Raw genomic sequence first — 16009 nt, 5'->3', positions numbered from 1 at the left:
ATTGGCCTGTTCAAAATAAATTACTGTCTACAGTCAGTCATAAAGTAATTTAGACTTCGTAAATGTAAGCTTCCTGTTTTGAGCTTTTATTTAAGAAAATGTACCGAAGAAGTTAATGTTACAATAATCACAGCACAGCCATTCAAAGGTACGTTCAGTCTTGACTAATAATTTTACCTTGCCCTTTCTTGGTGTCTTCAGACTTAAGTATGTAATCTATTAGTTTCAATTTTGTGTTTCTATCCAGTGCGTTTAATTTATCCAGAGTGTAGCTCTGTGGGGATTTGCAGTAATTAAATAAAGGGCATTTCTTTCTATCACTTGATGTGTTTTGATAAAACTCCAGCTTTAATTTCCAGTTGACAATAAAAGGACAAGTAGAAATAGATGCTAATAATAGATATTATTCCCAATAAAAAGGAATTGCATGTTTTTTTTTAAATAGACAAATACATGAGATAAAGGAGTCAAATAAGCTCAGCAATATAGATTTCTTTTCCAGTTTAGGGGATGAATAAAAATTGTCCAGTTAAATCAAAGTTGTCCCACTTACTTTTTTTTTTCAGCCCAGTTAGTATAGAGATATATATATATATGGAGGTACAGGCAAAATAAATTAGGGAATATAAGTGAACAAATCAATATGAAAAGAAATGATAAATAACAGAGATTCTGCCAACAAACCTGAACAAACACATTGAGTGAAATCAACAAGTACAGAATGGTGGCATGTACGCATGACATAGATAGTAAGAAACTTCTATTTTATGTACACACTCTTTACTCAAAACAGATGAACGATATGGATTCTGAAGAAAACTACCTGCTTTGAATCTCCAGTCTGCTACTTATTGCCACTTATGAGTGATATAAGCTTGGTGAAATCACTTAAATCCTTTATGCTTCAGTCTTTATATGAAAAAAGTGGGCGTAATATGAGTGCCCACCTAATAGAGGGATGGTAAGGATTAAATGGGGTGATATATATGTGAAGAACAGTGTCTGGTGCATAAAAAGGACATATATAAGCATTAGCTATTATTATTACATCGTCATTACTTTATACACACTTTGGCCTACATAGTTACAACATAAAAAGCTGTGAATGGAATTTGTGTATTTATGTGTCTAACGACTGTGATGTAACAAACATGCCTAAATGTAATGCTCAAAAGTTCACCTAAGATCAGACTGTGGCATTTAACACAAGCTCACTGAATGATGCTCAATAAAAATAAAAGACTACGTGATTTTCATCACTGCTAGCTCTTGGGCCGAGACTCACATGACCAGCTCAACCATCACTACCCAGGGATAGGTCTTTCTTTATCCTCATGTCCGCACCTCTCCATATTCACGTGCATTTTCCTCCCCTCTGTCTCACTCTGTCTTCTTTCTCACCTTTCTCTGGTCCTCTGTTCCCTGCCTCAAATCGGTAGCAGCGTTTCCATTAAACTCAGAGGATGAACATCTACTTTATGCAGGGCCAGCCACCACACCTAGACACTGGGCTTAGTTTGACCTCCTTTGCCCAGATTATGGCAGTTACAAAAAGTTGATCATATAGTATCCAAAGTTGAGATTAATATGTGTTACATAAAACTATTGGCGGTAGATTTTGCAGTAGGTTTTATAGTAACCTGCATTTAGTTTTGTGATCACTAAATGCTTATGTTCTGCGTTTAGTTTTATAGTAACTTCCCAGATTCTTCAAGACTAATGGGTAAGTTTTTATTATATGTATATTACATAAAGGACCTATTCTGGTAGTTTTTCTGAAATAAGGTTATTGAAGTCGACACATGCAAAACTGGAAATTGCTAAAAACTCCCAACTAACAGTTCTCCTAGCAAAATAGTGGTTAACACATGTTTTCACTTGGCATCCAACTATACCACTGACTTTATAGTTTAACTGACTTTAATATTTTATTTAACTTTGTAGGTTACAGTTTTCCCAACACAGTGCCTTTAACAAATTATTTTTGGTATTAAAATAGAGAATCCTATATTTTTATCATATAATTTAATCTAAAAGGATATTATGAAATAATCTTTCAAATTGAAACTTTCTTCCTGTCTCGATATGATTATGTTTATAACTGAACTATATCAAGTCCATTTTCTGTTTATTTTAGATGTATAAAAAGTTTAACATTCTTGGCCAGGCCTGGTGGCTCACCCGTGGTGGCTCCCAGCACTTTGGAAGGCCAAGGCAGATGGATTGCTTTAGCTCAGGGTTTCGAGACCAGCCTGGGCAACGTGGCAAAACCCATCTCTACAAATAATGCAAAAAATTAGCCAGACATGCTGCATACTGCACATCCCTATAGTCCCAGCTACTCGGGTAGCTGAGGTGGAGAGATTGATTTAGCTGGGGAGGTGGAGGTTGCAGTGAGTCAAGATGGTACTATTACACTCCAGCATGGGCAACTGAAGGGAAACCCTGTCTCAAAAAAAAAAAAAAAAAAAAAAAGTTAACATTATTATAATTTTAAAATTTGAAATGCTTTTAATGCCAATATTAATTTCCAAATACTATTTTATAGTCTTTCTATTTATACAATTATATTTTGTATCATTAAAAGATAAAGTTTATTGTAGTTAAAATTTACTTTGCAAATTCAAAGTACTCCCTTAAAATTCCTAAATCATTTTGGTAATTCATAAGCTCCATGGGTTTTATGGGTCCCTTTGTAATTAGTGTCTTTGTTATTATTATTTTGCTTAGTGTATTTCAAAGGCTTGTCCACAGATTGGGCTTTAGATATCTATTAGGGCCACAAAATTACAATTTTTTTAAGCAATTAAGCTAATTTTATTAATTCTAATTAAACACTCTTCACATTAGGGGATTAAAGAGTCTTTGTAATATGAAAATTTTTAGAAATGTAAATATTTGATTTTGTTTTTAAACAGCAAAACCACTCTGTAAAGAATAACAATTGTCTTGAATCAACATAGTAAGATGGTCATCTGCTTAGTTTTGTTGTATTTCAGGAACAATTAAAATACAATTTAAAAATAAGGCCATGGGACCATCCAAAGTTCAAATACATAATACATTTAAAATATGCCCCCTACCAAAATTTGGACACAATTAACAATATGAAAAGGTCACGTGCTTTTAAATATTTCCATGCTCTTTCTTAGCAGGCTGTAAGTATCTTGCCTTCCAACCTGATTAATAACTGTTACAAGACAATTCTACTTAGTGATAACGTTTGTTTTGGCAGACCTGTGGCATGAGAAAGCCAAGATTTGATCCAGGGGGTGTGGTGGCTCACACCTGTAATATCAGCACTTTGGGAGGCCAAGGTGTGCAGATCACCTGAGGTCAGGAGTTCAAGACCAGCCTGACCACAATGGTGAAAACCCATCTCTACTAAAAATACAAAATGAATGGGGTGTGGTGGCACATGCCTGTAATCCCAGATCCTTGGGTGGCTAACACAGGAGAATCGCCTGAACCCGGGAGGCAGAGGTTGCAGTGAGCCAAGATCCTGCCACTGCACTCCAGCCTGGGCAACAGTTGCAAAACTCCATCTTAAAACAAACAAACAAACAAAAACAAACAAACAAACAAAACACACACACACACTCACACACACACACACACACACAGGCACACACAAGAAAAACAAAAACAAATTTGACCCAGGAATTGCCAAACCAGATCAGTCCACTAGTCTATCAAATCACATACACTCACATCTGAGAAATCGACACAAATGTTTTAGGGGAACCGAACATTTAGGGGAACACAATGTTTTAGGGGAAAAAAATCATTATAAATACTCAGGATAACATTATTTTCAAAAAGGTATATTATTTCATGACTCAGGACAATATACAGTTGATTTAAAAGTGAATATTTCATGACCTGGGGCCTTTCTCTTATCTTTTCCTAGTTTCTGGGAGAATAAATTATTTGAATTGACACCATGTTTGAGGCTAGAAAAAGAAGCAGACTAATGTTTACTGAGTGCCAGCCATTTCTGTGCCAAGATTTGTGCTGAATGCATTTGATCCTCACTAAATCCCTGATGAATAAGTATTCTTCTCCTCATTTACGAATGAGGAGAAATAGAAATACCTAATTTAGATGACGGGGTGATGGATGCAGCAAATCACCATGGCACATGTATATCTATGTAACAAACCTGTACGTTCTGCACATGTACCCCAAAACTTAAAGTGTTTTATATATATATAATGTTTTCTGGGTGTTTCTGAAGCATCCAGAATGTGGGCCTATTTGTTTTCTCTTTAGTAGAAAGTAGATCACAGTCTAAGGCCTCTTGCTCAAAACTGACAAACTCCCTAAAGATTTCAGATATCTGACTCACAAAAAAAGAACAATGCGTAAAATCATACCTTTCTCTCAGAAGCAAGAAAAGAAGGGCCTTTCACCTTGATTGCCCATTGGGAGAAGCCCAGGGCTCCAAGCCTTTTTAGTCATCAGTTCAGATGTGTTGGGAAAGGCATTTCAAAGGATGAGAAAAGTTGTCAGTCTGAGTTTTCTTTTTTGAGATAAGAATTTTTAGGTTACCTAACGTGATCTCTGGAAATGTAAAAGTACACTTTAATGTATTTTTTTCATCCACAGAGGACTTGCAATCTAATGTATAAGCAAAAATACCAAAACGCTTATGATAAAGCTGAGAAAACTTGAATCTTGTTTTTCCTCATCAGTTCTCTATGCACCATATAGTGTAATCAGCTTTTTCAGAGGATATCTCCTACCATCTGCATCTGCAGTGAGACTCAAAGCAACAATTTAAAATCATGATTTCAAAATTCAGGACTTATGACAAGCCACTAGTTTTGCATAAAGTTGTATTTACACCCCTCCCCCCTTGTCTGTCTTCTTCTCTCTCTCTCTTGTGCTTTTCTGTTTATTTTTGCAAGCTTGTCATTTACAATATCCAATAGGATATGTAAGGCTAGGCTTAACTGAGATTTCTTAATTGTTAAATATTGGTTCAAGGGAATAAAGCAAAAGAATAAAAATGAATCATCCCGTTTTCAGATAAGTTATAACTTGTGTTCAGTGTCATCAATATAACAGTAAGCCTTTACTCAAAACTGAAGGAATACTAACATATGGTGTCTAACAACTGTGATAATCAAGTACTGAATGACGTTTCTTTTGAGTGATATAAGTTTAGTATTAGGGAAACCAAAATTCAAATCTCCATTCCTCATTCACCAGCTGTGTAGCCTTGAGAAAGTTACTTAACCTTTGAAAGCCTCCATTTTCTCACATGAAAGAAAGCTGTCTTGCAGAGATGTGAATATTAGAAAAAAAAAATTATAAAAATTGCTACCCCAGTGTCTATAATGTTTTAGCTGCACAATTAGTGGTAATCAACTTATTATTGTCAGTCTTGTAAAATTATTATGCATAGAAATTAAAAACAATAGTAAATGTTTATCAACAGATCTGCACATATCATTAAAAGATTCAGGAGGAAGTTGTGAAAAGAGACATATAAGAAGATACCCTTGATATTCAATCAAAACCTACAAAATAGGCTGGACATGGTGGCTCATGCCTTTAATCCCAGCACTTTGGGAGGTTGAGGCAGGTGGATCACTAGAGGTTAGGAGTTTGAGACCAGCCTGGCCAACAATAATATTGTAACTATATAAAAAGCATCAAAAAGCGTTTAGAGAAATGAGAACACATGGACACAAGGAGGAAACGTCACATACTGGGGCCTGTCAGGGGGTGGGAAGAAGGGGAGGGAGAGCATTAGGACAAATATCTAATGCATGTGGGGTTTAAAACCTAGATGACGGGTTGACAGGTGCAGCAAGCCACCATGGCACATGTGTGCCTATGTAATAAACTTGCAGTTTGCACACGTTTCCCAGGACTTAAAGTAAAAAATTGTTTTAAAACGCTAAGCAAACCCCAAAAGCATGTAAAGAATTAAATAAATTATCTCAAATAGCACTTTCTAGAAATAAGCAGTTAACCTTTTTCCATACATCTGTATATGCTTGTTTCAATGCATATGTTTATGAACATTTTAAACTACAAAAAGATACTATTTATACTGTTTTATTATATGCTTCTATCACTTTACTATGAACAGCTTTTCATTGTTAATACATGTGACTTATATAGTCATTAACTGCTGTATAATATTCCCATTTTTGGATGTACCAAAATTTTTCATAAATGATTCTCCTACAGTGAACAGCTTTTTTAAAAAAGCATTATTTATGTTTAGACAAAAAATAGAAAAGGATATGATTTCCAATTAAAAGAAGTTTTCAAAATATTAAGTTGAAATTAAAGCAGCAGTTACATATTATGACGAATCTGAGTTTATAGTGGGAATGCAAACAGAGTTAAACATCAGAAAACCTACAAATGCAATTCTTACTGTAACATATTAATGGATGCAATATATATAATTGTATTTGATGGAGAATAAAACTTTTTTTCTGATTCAATAATAACTGAATCTCAGATATATGGACTAGAAGACGACTTATTTAGACAGATAAAAAATATCTACCCAAACCTACTACAAGTAACATATAATAGTGAAACCATAGAATCATTTCCTTTAAGATCACTGCTCAATTCAGTACAGCATTGGTCACCCTAGAATGCACAATACGTTAGAGGAAATAAGTTAAAATATACTGATTGGAAAGATAGAATCATATTTGTTTTAATTCAAGTATGTGATTTTCTGCATAGATATTTCAAGACCTATGCATTATTAGAACTATAGGAGAGTTTAGCAGATTTGCTTCCTATAGGATTAATTTTTAAAATTGATAATGTATTTCTTTACTTCAGTCAAAGAAGGATTGAGATATTTAATATAAAATATCTATAAAAGAAATCAAATAGGAATAAAAACAAAAAATATACAAAGCTCTTAGAACATTTTAAAACTTTCTTAAAATATATGAAAAAAGTTCTCAACATATGGAAAGAGATCTCATGTTCATGGAAACTGATTCAATTTTGTAAAATTGTTAATTATCTCTCATTAAACTTTGAAGTTAATTTAAGTTCAATAAATATAAGTTCACCTCCCCCTCATTATATTTGAAAGGTGATTCTAAAATGTAAATAGATGACCATAGTCAGGATTAACTAATACACTGTAAAAATATATATGTTAGACATTTTATTACTGTAGATTTTGTATTCAGAACTTACAAATAACATCTATAGAATAATACCAAAAAGCAAACAATACAATGGGAAAATGAGTAAAGGGTATGTATATGTATCTGACAAAAGAGGAAAGCCATTGGCTAATAGCATGAAAATGTTCTCAACTTTATGAGATACTTAAGGAAATCATATTAACCAAGATACATAATTAATACTCATGTGAATAAAATATTTATCTTTGGTAATATTTAAAAATTATTAAGCATTGAAGATGTAGAACAGTAGGATTCTCAGATAGTTCTTAGGGAAATTGAAATTGGCATAAGCACTTTGAAGGGCTTTTTGACACATGTTATTGAATACACACATGCTCTTCCACCCAACGATTCCACACATACACATACCTTAGATTTCCCAAGAAACTTTTACATGTATGCACTGAATATATATATGTAAGTTTTTGCAGTTGTTTAGAAATTAAAAACAATAGTAAATGTTTATCAACAGATCTGCATGTATCATTAAAAGATTGAGGAGGAAGTTGTGAAAAGAGACATATAAGAAGATACCCTTGATATTCAATCAAAACTTACAAAACAGGCTGGACATGGTGGCTCATGCCTGTAATCCCAGCACTTTGGGAGGCTGAGGCAGGTGGATCACTAGAGGTCAGGAGTTTGAGACCAGCCTGGCCAACAAGGTGAAACCTCGACTCTACTGAAAATATAAAAGTAGCTGCCGTGGTGGTGGTGGTGGTGCATGCCTGTAATCCAAGCTACTTGGGAGGCTAAGGCAGGATAATCACTTGAATCTGGGAAGCAGAGGTTGCAGTGAGCAGAAATTGCACCACTGCACTCCAGCCTGGGCAACAGAGTCAGACTCCATCACAAAAAAAAAAAAAAAAAAAAAAGGCCTATGAAACAGTACTAACTATACTAACAATACTAACAAAACTATACATATGTATATATTAAATTATAAGGACAACAGACATACATGAATAAAAACACTCCAGTCCTGACTGGTTGTTAACAGGGGGTAGGGCTGAAGAAGATGTAAGAAAAATGATGAGGTTAGAGATGTATAATCAGGTATATATTTTATTTTCTATGTTAGGTGGTAGTACAGATGATTATTATTTATGTCTGAAAAGTTAATTTTAAAAAAGAAAATAAAATGGAATAAGAACTGTTCATAAAGTCCTATTTGCTAAATTGTGGCACTTAGTAGTTTGAAGATCCGAGATATGTCCATGAAGTGAAGGTCTCTATATTTCTGCTAAACTGCATGGATGATAATTGCATTTGGTGACCAAAGCTATCAAGCACATTAGAAATCTTAGAGAATTTTCTCTACTTCAATTCTCTATGGTGGTTTTACTCTGAAATCACACTTTTGTTGATTTATTGCTGTTTAAAGTATTAATATTTTTAACTTCAATCGTTAAGTTCTTTGAGTATGAGATTCATTTCTTCAACTTTTTTTGTGTGTCTCTCACACACACAAAAAAAGCATCACGTTGGGCATATGGGAAGCAGTTAAATGTTTTTTGTTTGGTGAATACAAATATTTATGTTACAGTAAGCCTTTACAATCAGGGCCTCTTCCTACACCTTTGGGTTTTCTACTTATGTAAGAGCAGACCGATAGCCAGATGATTCAAAGAATGGGTTTTGGAGTCAGAATGCCTATGTTTGAATCCCGTCTTCACCATTCTGTTACTTGCTTCAAAGAATTTAATATTTCTATTCCTGTTTCCTTCTCTGTCAAAATGGGGACAACAGTAATTGCCTGACAAGGCTGTTGTGGTGAGTGCTAAATGGAATATACACTTTTTTAGAACCTTAGAACAATGCCTCACACATGGGAAGTGCTGAGTATAATTGTCATTAATATTAATATAATGGCACCTATCATACTTTGTTCCAACTGTTTGTCTCTCTCTTCTCTCTTTGCTATTAGCTCTGTTAGAGCAGGAAACTACATCTGTCCTGTTCACTTAGCTCAGGTTCAGATACCTCGTAGTCATTGAATAAATGCACGTTGAGAGAGTGAGTAAGTTATAAAGTTTAGTCTTTGGTGAGCTCCATTTAAAGCAGCATTTTTGTGACCACAGAGAATCAGCTTGGGCCAGTTTTTAGGATCTCTTTCTAATTAGTACTAGTGTTTGGATTTTGAGTAGTAAAACAGAGGCCAGTGCTGCCTACGCATTGCATCTTGGAAGCCATGGTTTTACCCCTCATGCTTTCTGCTATGTTTTATGGAAAACATAATTACCAAAACGACATTTGGATTACTCTTGCTTTCTGGCATTTTGGAGAAAACAAAACTATTTGAAAGTTTTAAAATTTGGATCACGTTTATGGTTACAGGCATTTAGAGTACTTAGAACTGATTCTTCTATAAAAGGGTAAGTTTGGCCCAAAGAGTGTCAGCCTTGAATTTTTCTGTTTCTCCTTACTGTTATCAGCATTTATGACAATACAGCTTTCCCTTAGTAAAGGAAACACGGAACACAATGAATATTTCCCAGTTCCCTTTTTGTTTTGCTGGTTGCTCTTAGAAATATCTCATTATCATTCTGCTGGGGAATGACATTTGTTACATATGAACATGATATGTAGCTCCTCAAGTTATTGTAAATTATGTTCACCCTTTAAAATATTTTGTGGAAGCAGATAAACATAAGGTAAGGTGTGCGTAAGCCACTGAGTTTGTTCATTTATTTATTCATACATCATTATTCTTTTATTCATTTGTTCATGCATTCAACAAGTATTTACCGAAATCTTGCTATATGCTTGTCTTGTGGAAGGGGAAAAGATGGAGGCTGTTATCTCATGGAGTTCATAGGCTGCAGGCCAGCGGGGAGGCTTTATATATATATATGTATGCACATATATATTTACACTTTGTTTTATATATATATATATATATATATAAACACTAATATATATAACACTAATATATTACACTTATATATAAGACATATATATTACACTAATATATGATACTAATATATTACACTATTATATATAACGCTAATATATATAACTCTAATGCATATGACACTAATATATATTACAGTAATATATAAGAAATTATATATATAACAATAATATACATATATTACACTACTATATATAAACTAATATACATATATTACGTGAATATATATAACACTAATATATTTTACACTAATATAACACTATATACATTGTGTAAAGTTATATTATACATATAACATTAATACATATAACATATAATACATATAACACTAATATGTGTAACACTAATATATATTGCACTGTTTATATAAAATACTAATATATATAACACTAATATATATAACACTCATATATATCACACTTATATGTAACACTAATATATTACTGTAATATATATTACACTAACATGTTACCCTTATATATAAGACTAATATATATTATGCTAATATATGTGATTAATATATATTACATTAATACATGGAGTATTACTCTTGCTTTCTGGCATTTTGGAGAAAACAAAACTATTTAAAAGTTTTAAAATTTGGATCACCTTTTTGGTTACAGGCATTCAGAGTACTTACTAACGTACATTACACTAATATATAATACTTATAAATACTTATAAAACATATATTACACTATTATATATAACACTAATATGTATTACACTAGTATATATAACACTATGTATAAAACATGCTAGTTTTATACATAGTGTTATACATAACACTAATATATTATTACACTAATATATATAACACTATAAATAAAACACTTTAAAGCACTAATATACATATATTATACTAATGTATTAAGTACTAATATATGTAACAATAATATATATAACACTTATATACATATTTTACACTAATATATAACACTAACATATATTACACTAATATATATAACACTAACATATATTACAATAATAATTGTTATACTACTATTACACTAATATATATAGCACTAATATATTTCACTAAAATATATATAACACTAATATATGTTACACTAATATATATAACACTAATATGTATATTGCACTAATATTTATATAAAACAGTTATATATATCAGTGATATATATAACACTAATATATATTACACCAATACAAATATTACACTAATATATAACACTAACATATTACAATAAAATGTATATAACACTAATATGTTACACTAATATATGCAACACTAATATCTATTACACTAATATATATATACATGTATATATTAGACATTGAGGAATCGCTCTGTAGTGGAATGGGATATGAATGCTAGAAGAGGTCTATTCCTTCAGAAAAATTCTGCCTGAGGATAACACTTTCCAGCTGAGATCTGACAAGTGAGTAGACTAGCTACCGGAGGGTGAAGGGAAAGCGTTTTAGGAAGAAGGAACAACATTCACAAATGGACAATTTTGAGAGAGCAGAAAGAGAGGAATGAAGGAAGAACAGCAGGGGGAGGTTACGCCAAAGAGGTGAGTTCCTGCTAGGTCATGGCTGATCTTTCCAGCCAGTCTAATGAGGTCAAACTTTATCCTAAGAACACTGGAAAACCATTTATCAGCTATGACCTACTCATGACAAGAGGTCTCATGATTATGTGAAAATACAATATTAACAGATTGGAGAAGAAAGGTCTTGGTATGAAAGAGCCTAAGATACCTGAAAGGTAATTTCTTGGGAGTAAATACTAGTGGGTTTCCCATTGTCTACCTTTTAGGCTCCAATCCTGTGGAGTACAAGCGAGCCCTCAGGAGTGTCTTCTCCTTCAGTACCCTAAGAAAACTAAGGACCAAGACTCAGAACTGGCTATTCCAGTACAGGACTACTGAATACCCTGGGGATATAATGTCTAATAAGTACTAAAAGAGAGTTTCTGCCATGTAGCCAGATGTTAGTCTATTAGGTGTTCTCAGAAGAGAATGGCTCTCTCCCCATGGGTCTTCATGCGTTCGCTTTCAACTGTTCGAAAAAATATTTTATTTCTCCCCAACAATCTGCCTTTTCCCTTTTTCCTGTCTAATTTCATCTCCTTTGGGTGAAAGGTCACCTCCTTTGATTAAGTCAGATCAAACTGTACCTTCTAGGAAACCAGGAAAACTTTTCCAACTATCAAAACTTAATATAGGTTAGATGTCCTTGATGTAGGTTTATGTGGCATGCAATGCATTTTTATTTTTATTTGGCAGCACCTGTCATTCAACATTGTGATATTATTTGGTCTTTTTTATGCTACTAGGCTATAAGCCTGATTAGGACAGGCATTGTCTCATCAGTATCCCTGTTGCCTGCATCAATTTCCTATAAGAATGCTTAATAAACATTTTTACAGTTCAGATTAAATGGAAATGGGGTAATGACTATGAATACCATGATCATTCTGTGAATTGACTGCTTTCTATGACTATATAACTCTAAAGAATGTTATGGTAATTTTATAATATACTGATTACATTACAGTGTTTGTGTGGTTTTGACTTTCTTTAAGAAAACATTATGGAAGTCAGTATCTGACCTAGAGCTTAAAGTAGCAATCAAAGGGGTCCTTTTTCTCTGTCAATATATATGAAGATCCCAACTAAGGTATTTCATCACGTTCATGCCTGTTAGTCCCATGCACTAGGCTTGGTCTTCATGATCAAATTTTCCACATATCTCTTTGTTCTCTTACCTAGGGGCAATGAGCAATTTCTCCCTTCACTTATAATAGTTAATGCTATATTTGGAACCAGAACTTGTTTAATATATTAATTCTGTTTGCTTGTCTATATTAAGCACATTGTATCGCAAAGATAATTGAATTACATGAGAGGAATATGTCAGTATTTTCTCAGCGTCTACAGTAATGTGTTTATCCATAAAGATAAGATGAAGTGTTAAAGTCAGCTTCAAATTAAGATGAATTAAACAAAATGAAAGAGATTTATGATGGTTTGGGATTGAGTGAGCTTACATAGAAAAAAAGGAATATGCATTACAAACATTTCTTAGGCAATATTTGAAAAGGAACTCTGACTTGATAAAAATATAATCATATTTTTAACTACATCGTTAACTTATATTTACTTTAATTTATCATTCTAGAGGCAGGATCTGGCTCTGTTGCCCAGGTTGCAGTGCAGTGATGTGATCATAGCTCACTGCAGCCTCAACCTCCCAGGCTCCAGTGATTCTCCTTCCTCAGCCTCCTCAGTAGCTGGGACTATAGGTATGCACCACCGTGGCTGGATAATATGTTTTTTAAAAAAATTGTGGTGATGAGTTCTCTCTATGTTGCCTAGGCTGCTCTCAAACTCCTGGCCTCAGAATGTGTTTGGATTACAGGCATGAATCACTGCATCCAACCCATATAGTTTAAATAAATGATTAAGAGTAGAGTGGGGCAAATACAATATGAGACAATGGAAAGAATAATAGATGAGATATTTCAGTCCCCATGAGGACACATCATTGCTAGTTATTAAAGTTCACATAGTATATTTTATAATTCGTAAAACAAATCTACTAAAATGTCAAACATTTTTCTTTTCTAACTGGTTTAAGATATCTGAAACTTCAAAATATTTTTACTTCAAAGGAGATCCAAGTTTAAAAAAACAATAAAACCACCATTAGCAACAACAACTTGGCTGGGCGCTGTGGCTCACACCTCTAATCCTAGCACTTTGGGAGGCTGAGGTGAGTGGATCACCTGAGGTCAGGAGTTCGAGATTAGCCTGGCCAAAATGGTGAAATCCAGTCTCTACTAAAATAACAAAAACTAGCTGGGCATGGTGGTGTGTACCTGTCATCCCAGCTACTTGGGAGGCTGAGGCAGGAGAATTGCTGGAACCCAGGTGGTAGAGGTTGCAGTGAGCCAAGATCACGCTGCTGCACTCCAGTCTGGGTGACAGAGTGAGGCGTTGTCTTAAAAAAAAAAAAAAAGAAAAGAAAAGAAAGAAAAAGGAAAAGAAAAAAAAAGCATCAGCCACTCAATTACCATCAAACAGGAGGAAGGGGAAAAGTGGAGTGAGTGTTTAATGGGCAGAGTTCCAGTTTGTGGAGATGAAAAAGTCTTGGACATAGTGGTGGCCATCGTCACAGAACAATGTGAATATGCCTAATGCAACTGAGCTACAGATTTTAAGATGATCAAAATGGCAAATTTTTATTGTATGTTTTACCCCAATAACAAATAGCCAAAGCCTACTGACAGGAGATTGCTGTAAGGGGGCTATCTATGTGCATGTATCTCTCTTCATTCATTTGATGAGAGTCCATTTAGACTGGCTCTGAGGACTTTTTTCTATTTTAAAAATGGGTATAAATCTATATTGGCTTATGTTGGTAACAACTGTCACATGAAAAAGGCTGTTTTAGACAAAAAGTGATTACATGAGCATGCTCTGCTGCAAAATTTCCAGAAGAAAAAGAAAACATGAATATTTAAAAATTTTCCGTTCCCTCTCATTTCCCTTGCTTTTGCTTTATATGTTGGTGAAAAAGAAAGCTCTGAACTGAGGCTGATTTCTGAAGATGCTAAAGACATTCATAAAGGAACAGAGTAGCAAGGAAAATTAGCTTCTAAGATCAGCACAGTAGGCAAGAAATCAGCAGACATGGGTTCTAAGACTTATTTGGTCATTTATTAGCCCAGTCTCTAAATGTCCCTGAATGTCAGTATTTTTCAGCATAAAGTGGGGAAAATTACGGTTTTCCCATTTGACTCACAACGGGTTAACATAGTAATCATGTTTTATAGATTGTAAAGTGTTCTAAAAATTTAAGGTGATATTCTTATAGCTACCGGCACTACTATTAACAATCAGTTTCACTAATGATTTCCATGGTATAAAATGAATAAAGAATATAAATGAGGAGTGACGCTCCACTCTGTGTTGATTATATGCCAGGTTATGTCAGCCTAGGGATGAGTTGAAGCAGAGAGACTGCTACAATTTGGTTTTTGATTTCCCTTATGGTTTCTCTCTCTCAATCTGTGCACTGAGCAGGCAGCTCTCTCAAAAACCCGTGAATACAAATGGATATATATTCAGAAGAGATAGGTTTTGAATTATTTGAATTCCAGTTATCTTTGGACAAAATTCACTTGAAAAGAGAAAATAAAGAACAAATTATTATCAAAGTAAGAGGACTAAACATTCCTTTATAAGAAACAAACCGGAATGCAGTACAATTGTGTTTCCTCTAAATAGTTGCTTTTGTAATTTGTAGAGGGTGATGTGTGACATGCTATGACCTGCTTTAAAGAATGCATGTGAAATGCAAGCTATAATGCAAGAAAGGCATGTGATGGATAATGAGGATGTGAGTTATTTTTCATTAAAGGCAAAGAGTTACATCCATGTCTGTGTGTGTCCTCATGTGTGTGTGTCTCTCTGCGTGCCTCTGTGTGTGCATCTGTGTGTGTTTGCGTGTGTATGTGTGTGTGTGTGTGTGTGTGTGTGTGCGCGCACTGGCTCATTTGGAGATGGAGACAGAGGCAAGGCTCCTTTTTTTCTACTCTATGAAAGGTTTGTGCTCCTTGAAAGAGATACTGTTTATTTTCTTGCTATACCTTTTGTGAAGTATTGAGACTCTTGGATGGTGTCCTGTCACTCAGCAGGCTGAAGTACAAATGCTAATTTATTGCTAGACTGCAGCATTGTGATTTGCATTCCAAATCAGCTTGCAGATTCACATTATAAATTGTTATCCTCTTGTTTCTTATCTAAAGTTTGTTCCTTCCTTATATCACTCTTCATTCTCCAAGACTGACCTTTAAAGAAATTCCCTTTCAAGAGATTCTCACTGGCAGCTTTAGTGGGCTAAAATCATAACAATAAATAACAAAGACATCAATAGGGAT

At 34.0% G+C, this 16009-nt stretch overlaps 1 protein-coding gene across 1 annotated transcript in view; it reads left to right on the top strand.

Moving 5' to 3' along the window:
- GPM6A (glycoprotein M6A) overlaps positions 1–16009 on the top strand; it is a 367742-nt gene that overhangs the window by 170107 nt on the left and 181626 nt on the right. The gene's annotated exons all lie outside the window — the stretch shown is intronic.

The sequence above is a fragment of the Saimiri boliviensis genome, chromosome 3 (assembly GCF_048565385.1).
Source record: "Saimiri boliviensis isolate mSaiBol1 chromosome 3, mSaiBol1.pri, whole genome shotgun sequence".
Lineage (NCBI taxonomy): Eukaryota > Metazoa > Chordata > Mammalia > Primates > Cebidae > Saimiri > Saimiri boliviensis.
Note: the sequence above shows the minus strand (reverse complement) of the source record. Positions and strands in the feature narration are given on the sequence as shown.